Source organism: Triticum urartu, chromosome 6A (genome assembly GCF_056163025.1).
Source record: "Triticum urartu cultivar PI428250 chromosome 6A, HENAU_Tu73, whole genome shotgun sequence".
Lineage (NCBI taxonomy): Eukaryota > Viridiplantae > Streptophyta > Magnoliopsida > Poales > Poaceae > Triticum > Triticum urartu.
Window position 1 is genome coordinate 156,520,253 of NC_141878.1, and position 18,046 is coordinate 156,538,298.

Below are 18,046 nucleotides of genomic sequence, written 5' to 3' on the forward strand. Positions count from 1 at the left end.
CTATTGCCATTTTATTTGTGGTTGTATTATCCGTTGCCCTATGTGGCAATTTAAATTAGGGCGGAATACTAGTTGAAAACACGAACAAAGCAAATGCTGCCATGGGATCACAAGCAAACACCCTCTGTCCAGGTGCTTTAATTAACCCATTAATGGAGAAGTTGTGAGCGAACAGGCAGCGGCTGGTGCATGGAGGTCAAAGAGCTCGCTTCCCGGTGAGCATGGGCGGCCTTGCTGCTCGCACGTGTCCTGTTGAGCCTACGAGGTGGACAGGATGCACGCGCCCATCGAGCCTAAGCAGCGGACTGCTCGCATGCGTCCCATCGAAGCTGCACGGCGGACTTCTCACGCTCGTCCCGTCTAATCAAACAGCTGCACGCACGCCACCGAGTATGGTTAAATTTTGACATGGTAAATATAATACAACCATTTGCGATATTAATGTGTCAGTTTTTTTTCAAAAAGGACTTCGTTGGCTACTAATGGGTGTGCCTCTTCTCAAACTAGACGATTTTTCTTACCACGGCATATATGTGCCATGTCATGAAACCATGCCAAGTTTCATGTTTGTTGGGTGACTTTTTTATTTACTGGGATTTAAAAACTGAGGTTCTCATTGTTTCTGGACGATGACAAGTTTGTAATTCATTCTCATTCCGTAAACGACACCTAAACATGCACCCAATCACACATGTATGATTTCCCACCCATTTTGCTTCACTGGAGCATGTGGTTGTAGTTCAAATTTGAATTATGGACTACATTAAATGCATAGAAAACTTAGTAATTAGTAATATATATACAATGGCCAAACGAACCCTGAACAGTTTCAAATTTCATCCCGACACTCCTGTTATTCTATGTTGCCTGTAGAAAACAAAGTTCAAGGCGAGAAGAGGCATTGATTATCGTTTCACCCACAATAGGGGCATGTTTCCCTACCGGAACCACGAGGGTTGCAACAGGCTCCGGTTTGTAAAAGGCTTGTAATATAGCTTCGCCCAAATTGGACAATTATATATACCATGTGGTGACACCATACCAAGTTTCATGATTTCCTGGTGAGTTTTGGATTTACAAACATTTATAAACCGAGATTCATAATGTTTGTGGCCAGGCCAGGACAGCGAGACGGTTGAATTCGTTCCCATTCGTTCCATGGGACCTAAACATGCACCCCAAGGAAACATGTATGTTTTTTCTAGCCATTTTGGTGCACTGGAGCATGTATTTGTAGTTCAGATTTGAATGACAGACATTAAATGCCTAGAAAACTCAATTAATGAATAAAAAAGGTCAAATGAACCCTGAATAGTTTCAAAGTTCAGACTGAATCTCCAGTTGTTCTGTGTCGCGTGTAGAAGAAAATACGAGCTAGAAGAAGGAGTGATTATCGTTTGGCCCACAAGGGACACGTTTCCCTATCAAAACCACGAGGGTTCTTGCGACATGCTCCAGTTTGTAATAGGTTTGTAATAAAGCTTGGCCCAAATTGGCAATGTTTTTACCATGACATGACACCATGCCACGTTTGATGACTTTCTGGTGAGTTTAGGATTTATAGGGACAAAAACCGAGATTCGAAATGTTTGAGTACGATCCATGACACCAGTACGGTTGTAATTCGTTCCCATTCCTAGCATGGGACCTAAACATGCACCCAAGGACACATGTATAATTTATCTAGCCATTTTGGTGAACTGAAGCATGTATCTGTAGTTCAGAATTGAATTATGGACATTAAATGCCTCAGAAACTCAATTAGTGTATAAAAAGGCCAAACGAACCCTGAATAAGTTTAAATTTCAGCACGGGTATCCTGTCATTCCATGTTGCCCGTAGAAGAAAATACAAGGTGAAAAGAGGCAGTGATTACGTTTCGCCCACAAGGGAGACATGTTTCACCATCGGAACCACGAGGCTTCTTTGAGAGAAGCTCCAGTTTGTAAGAGGCTTGTAATAAAACTTGCACCACAATGGACGAGAAAAATTCCTCTACATATAAGTGCATGTTGTGACACCATGGTAGGTTTCACGATTTTCAGCTTAGTTTTGGATTTACAGGGATTTAAAAACCGAGATTCTTCTCACGAAATGTTTTCAAATAGCACACGGTTTACTCACGAAAGCTGATATTCAATGAAAACTTTGTGGAAACCTTATTTTAAAGTTTCATAAAAATCTGAAAAAAAATGTGGGGTGTTAATAAGGTGATGTTTTATTGCGCGACACAAAATTTCAAGTTGAAAAACATTACAAGATGTGAGCTATGAAAAAGAAAAATTCCGCCCTGAATAGTGACATTACTATTCGGCACTATTCAACACTGATTTTGTCTTTTTCATATCTCACATCTCTTAATGTGTTTCAACTTGAAATTTTGTGTGCCAATAAAACATCCTCGTCTTAACATCCCTCATTTTTTTGAATTTTTTTAACTTCAGAACATCTTTTTCTCGTGGTTTTCACCAGTTTCCACCGAATGTTGGTTTCCATATGATATTCCCCCCAACCCAAACCCCACGGATCATACGTGTGCACCATTGGATGCTCCCAGATCGAATGGCAACCCTGAGGCCTTTCGACAGCACATGCAATACATGGGTAAGCACTGTGTGCATGCATCGTCTAGCTCACGTGATGTAGGGTAGAACTCTAGTGGCCCGATCTTTCATGAAAGGAGCGGATCCCGCGAAGAACACGAGGAACACAAGGGGGAAAACGAGGGAAATCATGAGGGGAAACACGAGAGAATCACTCAACCAACAAGAAATAGTCACACGTGTGCTAGATCCTCGAAACAGAAAGAGATACACGATCCAAATCGAACAAAGGACGATACATATGGTAACCAGTTCTTCTCCGTGAGGAGGTCTTGAATCCACAAGGGGATCTTCCCGTAAAGGGGTCTTGAATCCAAGGTGGATCTTCTCCGAAGAGGGGCCGCGGTCTCTCTCAAGGAGTAGATCCGATATGGATGAGCGAAGCTCTATCTCACAAATGAGCTATCAGAACACTAACCCTAGAAAGTTGTACGAGATAGAGTATATATAGTCTAGGTGATGAAAGGGTACACGGGCCTCGGCCCAAGTGGCTGCGCGCAGGCAGGGTCGGAAGCTTCGGGCTAGGCCGGAAGTTCCGGGCGCCGGAGGTTCCGGGGAGGGTCCGGCCTAACTAGAGAGTTGGCGCGGCGGAGATGTGTTGGCATCCGGGGACCGGAAGGTCCGGGCAGGCCGGAGGTTCCGGGCGCCGGATGGTCCAGGACGGGGTCCGGGCTAACCCGAGAGTTGACACGCCTGGGCTAGTCGAAGTCATCGGTGGCCGGACTAGTCGAAGTCATCGGTGGCCGGAAGGTCCGGGGGCCGGAAGTTCCGGGCTCTGGACGGAGGTTCCGGGCCTGTCTCATCTTCTACAGTCCTCGGCTCCGAGTCTTGAGCGTTGTACCTGATGACACATAGTATCTCGGACTTAGGCAGTAACCATGTCTCAGTTGAAGCGGGGGAAAACTCAAGTAGGAGTGATGTCACCTCGGATTGAATAGCACGTGCCCTAGCCCTTGTCATTGGTCCACTTGGAGCTTGGATAGTTGAGGTGGCATCCATGGGGATGGTCGTGGGATGCTCCGCATCATCTCCCCTCCCTTGGGGAAGATCCGTCCTCGGAACGAGTTCTTCATCACCATGGAAGGGAGAGAGATCTTTGATGTTGAAGATGTCGCTCACGTTGTATTTGTTGCGCGGGAGGTCGATCTTGTAAGCATTGTCGTTGTAGCGTGCGAGCACCTTGAAGGGTCCATCTGCTCGTGGTCGAAGCTTAGACTTGCGTTCTTATGGAAAGCGCTCCTTGCGAAGGTGTAGCCACACGAGATCACCAATGTTGAAGACCATAGGTTGCTTGTTGACGTTGAGCTCGATGGTGTTTTTTGTATCTTCATGCACCTTCTTGAGATGGGTCGCTCGTGCACTTGCTTCCAAATTGATTCGCTCTTGGAGTGGTAGAGGTAGGATATCCAATGGTGACAAAGGGTTGAATCCGTAGACGACCTTGAAAGGGGACTTGCCGGTTGTTGAGTGTCTTGCTCGGTTGTAGGCGAACTCGGCGATGGGTAGACACTCCTCCCACTCCTTGATGTTCTTCTTGATGAGTACTCGAAGTAGAGCGGAGAGTGTGCGGTTTGTCACCTCCGTTTGGCCGTCGGTTTGAGAATGGTACGCCATGGAGAAGAGTAGCTTGATTCCGAGCTTGGTGCTTAGGGTCTTCCAAAAGTAGCTAAGGAACTTGACGTCGCGGTCGGAGACGATAGTCTTTGGCACACCATGTAGACGCAATATTTCCCAACAAAAGAGATTATCCACATGTGAAGCATCGCCTATCTTGTTACAAGGAATAAAGTGTGCCATTTTTGAGAAACGGTCCACAACGACAAATATGGAATCTTTCCCATTGCGAGTCCTAGGCAAACCAAGTACAAAGTCCATGCTAATGTCTTTCCAAGGTTGGTAGGGAATTGGTAAAGGCATATAGAGACCATGAGATTGAGCTTTGGACTTAGCTTTGCGACATGTAGAACACCGGTTGGTGAAACGATTGACATTCCGAAACATCTTAGGCCAAAAGTATCTCTTTGAGAGCGTGGCGAACGTCTTGTCGCGTCCGAAGTGTCCCATTAAGCCTCCTCCATGCGATTCCTGCAATAGCATCAAACGAAGGGACGACTCGGGGATGCAAAGTTTGTTAGCTCTCATAAGATATCCGTCTTTTAGGTAATAGCGTTCCCAAGATGCATGCGACAAACACTTTTTATAAGGAATGGAAAAGTTGCATCATGCTCATACAAGTCTTTGATATGCTCAAAACCAATGACATTCAATTCAAGTTGGGTGACAAGCATGCATATACGGGAAAGCGCATCCGCGACAATGTTTTGTTTACCCATGATGTACTTGATGACATAGGGAAAAGACTCAATGAATTCACTCCATTTAGCATGATGCTTGTTCAACTTAGTTTGACCCTTAAGATACTTGAGAGTCTCATGATCGGTATGAATGATAAACTCATGGGGATGAAGGTAATGTTCCCATTCATGTAAAACGCGGACTAAAGCATATAGCTCTTTGTCATAGATGGGGTAATTGAGTTGCGCTCCGGAAAGTTTCTCACTGAGGTAAGCTATGGGGCGCTTCTCTTGCATTAACACACCTCCTATGCATTACCACTAGCATCGCAATGAATTTCAAAAGGTTTGTCGAAGTTGGGTAAAGCAAGCACGGGAGCATGAGTAAGCAAATTCTTAAGCTCATTGAATGTGGTATCTTGGGATGGTCCCCAAACAAAAGGCGCATTCTTCTTGCTCGAGGCATGCAAAGGCGAAGCAATGGTGCTAAAATCCTTCACAAAGCGACGATAGAAACCCGCAAGACCAAGAAAACTACGCACTTGATGCAAGTTGGTTGGTTGCGGCCAAGTCTTAATAGCATTGATCTTGGACTCATCTACATGAACACCCTTAGAAGAAACAACAAAACCCAAGAAAACGAGCTTATCAACACCAAAAAGGCATTTCTCCATATTAGCATAGAGGCGCTCTTTTCTAAGAGTTTGCAAAACGGTGCGGATATGGGTGACATGCTCTTTGATAGATTTTATAAACACAAGAATGTCATCAAAGTAGACCACAACAAATATACCAATGTAAGGGCGAAAGACATGATTCATAAGGCGCATAGAAGTGCCTGGTGCTTCTGAGAGACCCATAGGCATGACTAACCACTCATACAAACCAAACTTGGTTTTGAATGCGGTCTTCCATTCATCAGCCTCTTGTATGCGGATTTGATAGTAACCACTCTTAAGATCAATTTTTGAAAAGATAGTGGCACCACTAAGCTCATCTAGCATATCATCTAGGCGTGGAATGGGATACCTATAGCGAACGGTGATAGCATTGATAGGTCTACAATCGGAGCACATGCGAAAGCTACCATCACGGTTTGGCACAAGAATGACCGGTACGACACAAGGGCTCAAACTTTCACGCACATGTCCATGGTCTATGAGATGCTTTACTTGCCTTTGAATTTCTTTGGTTACTTCGGGGTTGACGCGGTAGGGAGATTTGTTCGGAAGCGGTGCTCCGGGGATGAGGTCGATGCAGTGCTCAATGCCTCGTAGTGGAGGTAGTCCCGGAGGTAGCTCATCGGGGAAAACATCTTGAAATTCCTGCAATAAAGAAGATAACACCAAGGGTAGATTGTGAGAGGTGTTAGTTTGTGGTTCCTTGTCCTTGCACAATAGGACATAGTGTAGGACACTCGATGGGTTCTCACACACTTCCCTCATCTCACGTTTGGTGGCAAATAGAACTAAGTTTTTCTTGTCGCTCATCGTGGAGGCACTCAATTTGGGCTTGTGGCACTCACTCTCTTTTTGGTGGCTCACTCTCTCACCATTCTCTCCATGATGGGTGGCTTGCTTATCGGCGATCACTTGGCTTGGAGACATAGGTCGTAACACAAACTCCTTCCCTTGCATCTTGAAGCTATAGTGGTTTGTACACCCATTGTGGACGATTCCTCTATCGAATTGCCATGGCCGTCCATGGCGAAGATGACAAACGGTCACTGGGATGACATCGCACTCCAAGGTGTCTTTGTAGGCGCCGATTTTGAAGGAGACTTGTACTTGGTGCTCGACTTGGATAGTGCTGGAGTCACTAAGCCATTGCACTTTGTATGGATGTGGATGCTTCATCTTGGGAAATTGGAGCTTGGAGCAAAGTTCTTCACTTGCGAGATTGTGACAACTCCCTCCATCGATGATGACCTTGACGGATCCTCCATTGATGCCGGCCTTGGTGTGGAATATGTGGCATCGTTGGTCTTCTTCTTGGTGATGTTGGAGAGTCAAGACTTTGGAGACAACAAGTGCGGGACTTGAGTCTTCATCACAAAAGACTTGTTCTTCTTCATTGTTCACTTGGCGGTTCATGGCGACTTGCTCGAGGGCTTCCATTTCGCCTTCACTCATGGAGTCATAAGTGCCATCATCGTTGAAGACCATGGTTCGCTTGTTGGTGCACTCATAGGACTTGTGGCCTCGGCCTCTGCAAGTGAAACACTTGAAGGAACTCGTCTTGACGGTCTCATCGGTTGGGGTTGATGATCATGAAGCTCTCGGCTTGAAGTTGCTCGTAGTAGGATTGCTTGTAGTTGGCGAAGCTTTCTTGGAAGTTGACTTGTCGATGTTGGAAGTAGAAGGTCTTGTAGTCAGTGTTGGAGTCGTTGAAGCTTGGTTATTGTAGAAGCCGTAGGACTTGGATGAGAACTTTGCATACTTGAAATCATCTTGCACTTGGCGTTCCGCTTTGGTAGCTTGGTGCACTAGCTCGATGAGATTTGAGTATGGTTGGAAGTCGGTGATCTTCTTGATAGGATGATTGAGTCCATTCAAGAAACGTGCCATTGTTTGCTCATCATCTTCCGTGACATTGGCTCTTATCATTGCAATCTCCATCTCCTTGTAGTATTCTTCCATGCTCTTTGTTCCTCGCCTGAGTTGTTGGAGTTTCTTGAAGAGGTCGCGGTTGTAGTAGGTAGGTACGAAGCGTGCTCTCATGACATCCTTCATTTGCGCCCAAGTAGTGATGGGTGGATCACCTCTTGCCTCTCGGTGCTCAATGACTTGTTCCCACCAAATGAGCACATAGTCTTGGAACTCAAGGGATGCCATTGCGATCTTCTTCTCTTCTTCACAATTGTGCAAACGGAAAATCTTGTCAACTTTCAATGCCCATGAAAGGTACTCTTCGGGGTCGTTGCTTCCGTTGAACTTGGGCATGGTGAACTTGAGCTTGTCGTAGCGTTGCTCTTCATTGTGTTGGGGTCAGGGATAATGACGCCCATGTTGTAGATGATTGTTTAACTCGTGGTGCTCTTGGCGCGGAGGGTTGTTATCCTCATGTTCTCGATGAACTTGATGGTGTTGGCGAGCTTGTGGAGGATCTTCGCGAGCTCGAAGAGGAACTTGACGATGCACGCGAGCTTGAAATCTTTGTTCTTGAATTTCTTCGCGAAATGTTTCCTCTTGTTCACGGGCTTGTCGGCTTCGGTCGGCAATGGCTCGACTCGAATTGCGTAGAGCTTGTTGCGCCGCAAGTGCTTGAGCGTCACAGAGTCATTGTGCTTGACGTTCTGCCTCAGCATCTTGGGCATTTTGGTCTAGACGCGCTCACTCTTCCTCTTCATGTTGGCGTTGTCGTTGCCATTCTCATGCAAGCACAAAGGCTTCTTGAGTTTGACGTTGTTGGCGCTCTTGAGAGTCGGTGTCTCTTAGGGGATTGATGTTTGCTTGACGGTCGGCGCGCGCGACTCGATGAAGAGTGTTCGATGTCGGTGTACTTGAGCCGGAGAGTGTAAAGTCGGAGTGGCGGCTTGAACGGCTCCTTCTTGAAGTGGAAGACGAGCGGTTGAGCAACAAAGCACGAATTTCATCCATACTTGCGTCATTCTCTTGCTTGTGATCGTCGATCTTGTGGTCGAAGTAGTCCTTTGTACGTTGCTTGGAAAGTCGCAAGTCGGCGGCAAGGTTGTAGATGCGTTCACTCATCGCTTGTTGCTCTTGATGCAAAGCACGTTGTGCACCAAAGAGGTGACTCTTGGTGATGAAGGAGTTCATGTCGTCGTCTTGCTCCATGAAGAGTGGGTTGGTAGAAGTACTTGGCCTATCCATCATTCCAAGACAAATGTGAGTGGTAGAAAGAGAAGAACGAGTACCAAATGTACCTTGACCGAAGTTGAAAGTGGATCGAGGATCACTCCAATGTAGGACAAGGAAATAGCACAATTGGTATGAGTTCTTGTCGGTTTCTCACACCTACACAAGTAAAAGCTTTTGGTGTAGCTTGGTTAGGATGGTGGCACAAAATTTGATGCAATTGTAAGTGAGCTTCAATAATGTTGGAAAAGATTCACAAGATGCAATGTAACAAGTAGACCAAGCATATAAGGTACACGGAAACACACGCGCAAAAAGATAAGTGGGGTTGTGCAACAAATGGTGAACCAAAATGTGGAATCCACAAAAATGCTCTTGTTGCACAACACTAGAGAGACGCTAGCACGATTGCACGTTAGGCGGATACAAGAACTTGTGCACAACCTACTTAGCAAAAATGCAACGACTTCTATCCCAAATATTTTGTATGCAAGGTGTTGCTATGATATGATCCAAGATGATCGAGTATGACAATCTTAATGTTGTATGATGCTATGGTTCTTGCTTAAAAGCTCTGTGCTTATCTTTCCTTTTGCTTAAAAGCTTGTTTGGCTCTTTGATGTTTGAGCTCTTTTCTCATGCAATGCTTGATGAACCAAGATAGCAAGTGAGTATGCGATGACAACTTTGTGACACAAGAGATGATACCAATATAGGCAACAATGATGTATGTATGCTATGGGAAGTATGATCACTAATGTGCACAAGTCTCGTTGCCGGCAATAATCAATGGCTAGTCTCGATGGGTAAGCAACGCAAAGGAGTAAGGCTATGTTGGCTATCAATGTAATGGCAAGAATGATATGTCCAATACCAAGATGAGGTTACCGGTCTTGCTTCCGGTATGGTGTCAAAATGGTGGCCCGAATACCAAGATGTAGTCGAGGTGGTCGTTGTTGATGACGCATCCGTGGGAAAGATGAGCGGCGGTGATGTCGATGTCGAAACGTACCTAGATAGCCGAAACACAAAAGGATATGGTACAACAACTCAAATTCTCAAACCTCAAAGTAGTAATTGTGTCGGAGAGCGAAACGGTCCAAAAATAGTTGGGTTATGCGGAAGTGGTGGAGGTATGCGGAAGTATATATGGTATATGGTGAGCACCGGAACAAAATTTGGTGGAAATTGGGCGGAGTTGTGGAAGTAGTGCGAACTTTCTGTCTAAGCCGGAAGTTCCGGGCAAGACGCAGGGTCCGGGATCCGGAGGTTCCGGGGTAGGCTAGAAGGTCCGGGGGCTGGAATGTCTGGGCTGGACCAGAAGTTCTGGTGGTCATGATTCTGCCAAGAACTGAGACTTAGGGATCGTGGATTTGGGCGGAAAAACATGGGGAACGGTCCAAAAATAGTTGGGTTATGCGGAAGTGGTGGAGGTATGCGGAAGTATATATGGTATATGGTGAGCACCGGAACAAAATTTGGTGGAAATTGGGCGGAGTTGTGGAAGTAGTGCGAACTTTCTGTCTAAGCCGGAAGTTCCGGGCAAGACGCAGGGTCCGGGATCCGGAGGTTCCGGGGTAGGCTAGAAGGTCCGGGGGCTGGAATGTCTGGGCTGGACCAGAAGTTCTGGTGGTCATGATTCTGCCAAGAACAGAGACTTAGGGATCGTGGATTTGGGCGGAAAAACATGGGGAAAAGCCCAAATCCGAAGGTGAAAATGAAGAAATTGGAGGAAAAGAAAGGTGGGGAGGCTAGATATATGAGCCACACACAAAATTCACGGATCAAAACCAACAAAATCTCAACACACCAACAAATCACAAAAAAAATTGGGGATATTTTTGGTGGGGATTTTCGGATTTGGACGAAAAACAACAAAATTAGGCTAGAAAACGAAGAGGGGGCTCCGAAATCGTGATCAACCTTGCTCTAGATACCAAGATGATGTAGGGTAGAACCCTAGTGGCCCGATCTTTCACGAAAGGAGCGGATCCCGCGAAGAACACGAGGAACACGAGGGGGAAAACAAGGGAAATCACAAGGGGAAACACGAGAGAATCACTCAACCAACAAGAAATAGTCACACATGTGCTAGATCCTCGAAACACAAAGAGATACACGATCCAAATCCAACAAAGGACGATACATAGGGCAACCTGTTCTTCTCCGTGAGGAGGTCTTGAATCCACAAGGGGATCTTCCCGTAAAGGGGTCTTGAATCCAAGGTGGATCTTCTCCGAAGAGGGGCCGCAGTCTCTCTCAAGGAGTAGATCCGATATGGATGAGCGAAGCTCTATCTCACAAATGAGCTATCACAAGGCTAACCCCTAGAAAGTTGTACGGGATAGAGTATATATACTCTAGGTGACGAAAAGGTACACTGGCCTCGGCCCAAGTGGTTGTGCGCAGGCAGGGCCGGAAGCTCCGGGCTAGGCCGGAAGTTCCGGGCGCCGGAGGTTCCGGCCTAACCAGAGAGTTGGCGCGGCGGAGATGTGTTGGCATCCGGGGGCCGGAAGGTCCGGGCAGGCCAGAGGTTCCGGGCGCCGGAAGGTCCGGGACGGGGTCCAGGCTAACCCGAGAGTTGACACGCCTGGGCTGGTCGAAGTCATCGACGGGCGGAAGCTCCAGGTCAGCCGGAAGGTCCAGGGCCGGAAGTTCCGGGCTCTGGCCGGAGGTTCCGGTCTATCCAGAGTGTTGACGCATGTCTCGTCTTCTACAGTCCTCGGCTCCGAGTCTTGAGCGTTGTACCTGATGACACATAGTATCTCGGACTTAGGAGGTAACCATGTCTCACTTGAAGAGGGGGAAAACTCAAGTAGGAGTGATGTCACCTCGGATTGAATAGCACGTGCCCTAGCCCTTGTCATTGGTCCACTTGGAGCTTGGATAGTTGAGGTGGCGTCCATGGGGATGGTCGTGGGATGCTCCGCATCATCACGCGTCCTTCTCTACTAGGTTTTCACTCAAAACAAGCTACCATTTCTCGCCACTCCTCTCATCGGTTTCCCGCCTCTTCTCCCAGATATGCATGATGTAGATGTTTGTTTAATTCTTATAGTTCATCTCATCCAAAATCAATTAGTTTTGTAAAAAAACTATTTTAAGATTTATGGAATTGTGCATTGTAAAGGTAAAAACAAATAGTGACTATTCATTTAGAAAAAAAGGTTTGGGCAATTAAGATATGGAAGATTCTAGAGAACAAAGGAGAAGTGCTTGTGTTTAGAGGTTTGTGCATTATGCTTAAGTTCAACCATGGAGTCTTCTAAATTGTAGATGTGGCAGAATCTGGTGGAATTTAGATGATATCCAACGGCCAGTAGTGCTCAGATTTGCCATCTCTGTACCATCGGATTGGCTTCATCCAACAAGCAACTTTCATAGTTATTCGCACACTATATATGTGTATAGATGTATAGATATATATAGATGTGTCCCATGCTAGACATAATAAAGTTTGAGCGCATGCGTGGGGCGACCCCCCCCCCCCCGCTGCTGCCTCGAAGTTGGGAAACTGACATCATAGGTATTCAACCAGGCTTGGAGTCGGGTACGGTGTTCGGTTTGTAATGTACTTGGCGTGGCCCATCGAAGTTGTGCACTTGGGATTTAAACACATCATACACCATTGTAACCATACATATTTTCGGGCCACATGCAGTGTATACGGTGTCTTCTGATCGACCACGTCTCCCTTGTGCGGTTTTTTGTGACGACACGGATATATGTGGGCTCCCCGAGTGTATATATATCATCCCTTTGACCGATAATGAGGGGTACGTGTTTGCCATGAATGGATTCCTCCTTGTTCATGTTAGGGCCGGTCACCGTCAAATGTCGGTCAACCAAAACTCGAGCTCATGCGTTGTCAGGATTCCCTCCTAGATGCTCGGATTGCTGGGTTCGACCTACATCAAACCCAGCGTACGTATCTCATCCTTAACTACCTTGCCTTCATGGTTGTTGTCTGTATCGAGAGGTAGGCACCACATCTAAATTGTACATTATTCATATTGAAAAGACACATCACTCCTTCCCAACGTACATCATTTTGGGCCGCATGCAAGAGGTGCTGGTTTTGTGGTCCCTCTCGTGCGATGTTTATGATGGTTCAATCTATTGGCCCAAGCGGTTTATCGACAACAACAACTGTCATTTGACCAAACAAAAGATTCATTGGTCCGTCTTATGGTAGGTCATGTCGACATGCATGTATGACCAAAGTATCGATCATTACGTGCATACGCCCCGCTGACACGAAGTGGGAGGTGGTGGGCCAAGCATCCTAGCTAGGTACGACATTATGTCATTATATATATCCTAGCTAGGTGGTTGTTAGGGTGCTTTCGGGTTGGCGAGGCAGGTGCCACCAAAGTTATCCATTGTGTATTTAAAGTTTTAAACATCCCCAATATTCGTACATATATTTGGCCACTTCCAAGTGGTTCTTATCTTCTGGCCCCTCTCATCGATCTTCAATGACGCTCCCAACCATGGGCCTGCGGGGTCAAAGTTGTGCATTGGAATTTTGAACATCACATACCACCCTTTTCACTCATATATATTTGGGCCACATGCTAGTGTGGCTGTCTTTTGACCCTCCCTAACGTTATATTTTGCAGCAAAGACTCTGATGATCCTCAACACACACGAGGTATAATATCTAAACCGTGTGCGATACAAGTGCGATGTGAATAACCACGACCGTGCAAGCGCGAGCAAATTATGGTGGAGGTACTAGCTCAACCGTGGGCGATGTAAGTGCGCTAAAATCAGCACGACCGCGCAAGCGCGAGCAAAGGGTGGAGGTACTGTCTTAACCGTGTGCGATGCAAGGGCGCTGTAAAACCACAACCTATGGAAGCTAAAGGCGGGTAAGTTTATATGGAAATTAGGACGAACCGTGTGCGATAGACCAGCTAGCTAGAAATATAAAAAACAAACTACCCTCCTTGAGTGTTGCAAAAATCGGCGGATCCGCACCACTTTTCCTTATTATCATACACGCATATTGTTATTGACCCTGCGCGATCTTGGGCACCCCCGCCCCGCATCTTCAATATTAGTAGCCGAGGCATTTGAACCGTCGCCCTCCCTCGTCCACGACCATCTCCACCCACCATTACTAAATTTTTCAGTAGCCGCGGCATATCCTCAAACACCACCCCCCCTCCATAGTTCCCCACCCGCCCCCTCCCCCCTTCGAACCCTAGCTCACGGCCGCGGCCGGAGCCACTGCCAACCCTGCCGGTTTGCCCATTCGTCCTAGCTTAGATAATAAAGTTCAGGTTATCCAGCGATTCCCATATCGTCGCCCCACTCCCCTGAGTTTTTAGATGAGGCATGCGGTGGCCCTCCCCGCCATATCCACATCCCCTGCTCCAGAATGTTGCAGCCTAAGATCGAGCACGTATCCCGGGGAGCCCAACGAGCGTTCGGCCAAGAAGAGGTTTATCATGGCCTCTCCGGTGGATGTTGGCAAGGTGGCCGCCGTTAGCCCTGACCTGTCGATCTCGGAGCAACATGTCGTCGCGGAAGCCGGCGAAGACGTTGACTATGTTGCCATGCCGAATGCTTCATGTCAGCGGGCTAGCGTATTACTATATCTCGGGAAAGCTGGCTACGACATCAAGCTCATCCACACCGACGGCTTCACGCGGGCCATGTCACAGGTTAATTGGTCCATCCCCAACCCCTCCGGTTCAACCGCCCTCGTTCTCTTCGACGGCCCTGCCGCTGATCTCCTCTGCCAAGCGGTCAAGGACTTGTGAGCATTATACGCAATTGAGCCCATTTTGTCACTTCTGAAGGACACGTTCTACGGTGGAGGCTTGAGATCCTCAATTGCCAAGTCAGATCTCATCGACCACGACCACGAGGAGGGCACCCACGAAGGTTCTTCCAAGGTGAAACAACCCATCTATGACATCAGAGAGCGCACCATGGGTCTGTGCTCTTCCAACTCGAAGGATCCCGTCCATGAAATGTGAGGCAACATTCTATCAGCAAATATTACCTTTTCTAGCTTGCCAACCCGTACCCTTTGTTGTAGTAGCATTTTCCGTGCGGTGCTTTAACTGTGCTGTGTTTAATTATTTCAGTTATGCAAAATGTATTGTTCAATAGGTCTATGTGATGTTTAAGTATGAATTGTCCACTTTAGTTTCACGAATGACTATATTTGGTTGTTTATACTGAGTAGATGCCTTGTTTATCTATATTTGGTTGTTAGGTTGGTTGGAGTGAGCATTTTTTCAGTTATCGAGCAGACGCCCTATTTATCTGTATTTGGTTCTTAGTTTGGTTGCAGTGAGTATTTGTCCAGTTATCAAGGAGATGCCTTGTTTATCTGTATTTGGTTGATAGGTTGCTTTTTTTAGCATTTATCCAGTTATCAAGTAGCTGCCTTGTTTATCTGTATTTGGTTGTTAGGTTGCTTTTTTAGCATTTCTCCAGTTATCTAGCAGATGCCTTGTTTATCTTTAGCTACTTTTTAGGTTGGTTGCAATGAGTATTTGTCCAGTTTTCAAGCATATGCCCTATTTATCTGTATTTGCTTGTTAGGTTGGTTGAAGTGAGACTCTGTCCAGTTTTCAATGGCTATATTTGGTTGTTATACTGGTCATGTATGCCTTGTTTATTTAAGTCATTCACAATGTGTGGTTCATTATGTGCAAGTCGGAACTGTGCCGCTCGACTACATCAATACCAGTTTGAACGGCTATATTTGGTTATAGTTATTCCTAGTGTAGTTAACACATTCCCTTTATTTTCAGTTTTACACATTTATCTAGTCTGATGTTTAAGCATTACCTACGTTCTATTCATTTCAACAGTACCAGTTTGAATTGCAATATTTGATGGCTATTAAGCCTGCTGTCGGTAACATTGCCTTCCATTTTATATCTGCTTTAACAGCATGCTGAAACCAACACATTCAAGCTATCCTTTGGAGATGATGTTGTTTACCTTTGCTATATTTGTTTGATATTAAGATTGCTGTACTTATCATGCCTTTCCACTACTTATGTAGGACAACAATGGGAGTGGCCACCATTTTCCGTTGAGGTTAGTTTCATCCCTCGGCTTGTACTCCCCCGTCGTTCCATAATGTAGTGCATATAGATCCAAGCCTGGACACTAGTTAGCTTCTAATATTGACTTGTTGCTTGTAGGTACATATGCCCTTGGCAAGGATCCACACATCGACCCTTTTTGTGTATGGGGCAATGAGATATTGATGAACAAGCATCAACTGGGGAAACTTATAAGGAATATTAGCAAAAAGATACGAATGGTGGCAAGCAAATTATTTGTTTATGCTCCATCCAACACAACAGTGAGCTGTAGGATGGTAACTACAAACTCCGCAGCCTTCTCTTTTTACTGCCCATAATGAGTTGTTAGACAACAATGTCTGAATCTTTTTCGTTCCCAGTGGTTCCCGAAGCAGTTCACTCAATATTACCTCGCAAAGTACATGATTGGTGGACACGCAATGAATGTTAAAGTATTTCATCCAGACTACAATGAGCATCGAGAAGTCCTAATGAAGACAATGAAGGATGGACGGGCAGCCATCACAAGGGGTTGGCCTACAATCGTGCACACCTTACGCATGGAGGAGGGCACAATATGGGCATTCCGCTTCACCTTCTCCAGCAACCAGAATGTCTTTCGCCTCTCTCTTTACAGTCTTTAGTACAACTGTGGTTCATCATTCTTTACTTGGTGCTTCTGTAGTTCTTCAGTATATGTACCTGTGTGTTGAATTATGGATTCGTGGTTGAACCTATATTTGTAATAAACATGGTTGGATATGAAATAAGTGATTGCCTACTTTCAAATTCATAACATGTGATTTTTAAATTAGGGATTAATTATGGATTAAATAGGGATTACGCTGCACTCGGTTTGCGAAAGCGAAACACCTGCGATATACGTGGAGATCAGAAACGTTCTAAGGGATATAAGTGGAGATCAGAAATGTCTACGGTATACTCAGGGATATACGTGTGCGATCAATCTCCACTGCACACACGACTTTCTCTTGAAAACTGTTTGCGTTAGGCCACCTTGCGCAAACGTGTATCACATAAAAAGTGTGTGTGATGGACAACCTTTGCCACACAGTTTCTTTGTATGCACCATGTGTGATGCATTCAATAACGCAAAAGATAAAATTATTAATATCGTGTGCAATGACAACGCTATCACAAACAACACGGCGACTGTGTGGGATGTACCTATGAACGAAAACATTTTCCTTGGAGCGACTGTGTGGGATGTACATACGAACGGAAACGTTTAGCGGGGACTGACTGTGTGGGATGTACTTGCAACCGGAAACAATTTCACCGTATAATTGTATTTTTTTCTGTACTGTACGATTTTCATATTTGAGCGCTCGTCGGTCGCACACGACCTCATTTTGCGGAACGTGTGTTCCAGGAGGGCATATCCCCGACGGTTTCTGGGTCGTGTGGGAAGGACCCCCCCTATCGCCCACACTCACTTGGTGATGGTTCCAGATGCTATCGCGAAAAGGGGTTTTAAACCGTTTGTTTAGGACCGACATGCACCAGTGCCAGATGCAACTAGGAGGATTGTGGAGTGGGCATTGGAGCTGTCAAGCTTTGGTCTCAAGTTTGAAAGTACTTTAACAATCAAGAGCCGAGCAATGGCGGAGTTCATAGTAGAATGGACCGCAACGCCCGACGAGGAGATTCGAGAGACCACCCTCCCCGGCAAGGAGACGAGCAGTGAGTGGGTTATGTACTTTGATGGAGCCTTCTCACTCCAAGGTGCTGGTGCCGTTGTATTACCTGTCGCACCCACCGAAGAGTGCCTCAAGTACGTAATCCAGATGCACTTCCCCTAGGAAAAATCAACAAACAACACGGCGGAGTACGAGGGGTTGTTGGCTGGTCTTAGGATCGCGACAGACCTTGGAATCAGAAAGTTCATCGTCAGAGGTGATTCACAACTCGTCGTCAAGCAAGTAAATAGGGACTAACAGAGCCCGTTGATGGAGGCCTATGTGGATGAAGTGAGGAAGTTGGACGAGCGCTTTGACGGATTGCAAGCATAGCATGTTCCCCGAGGGGAGAACAGCATAGCTGACGACCTATCAAAGCGTGCTGCCCTCAAGTTGCCTGTGGAACCAGGTACCTTTGTGCTTTAGTTAACTCACCCATCCGTTGAACCATCAGCAGGACAGAACAAACAAACGAAGGTGGGCCCTGGCAAGTACTTTCCCGCTGAGCTCCCAGGAGCCACCGGCAAGGACGTTGTCGGGAGTCCCAAGCTTGCCGGAGGGCAGCAACCCTTG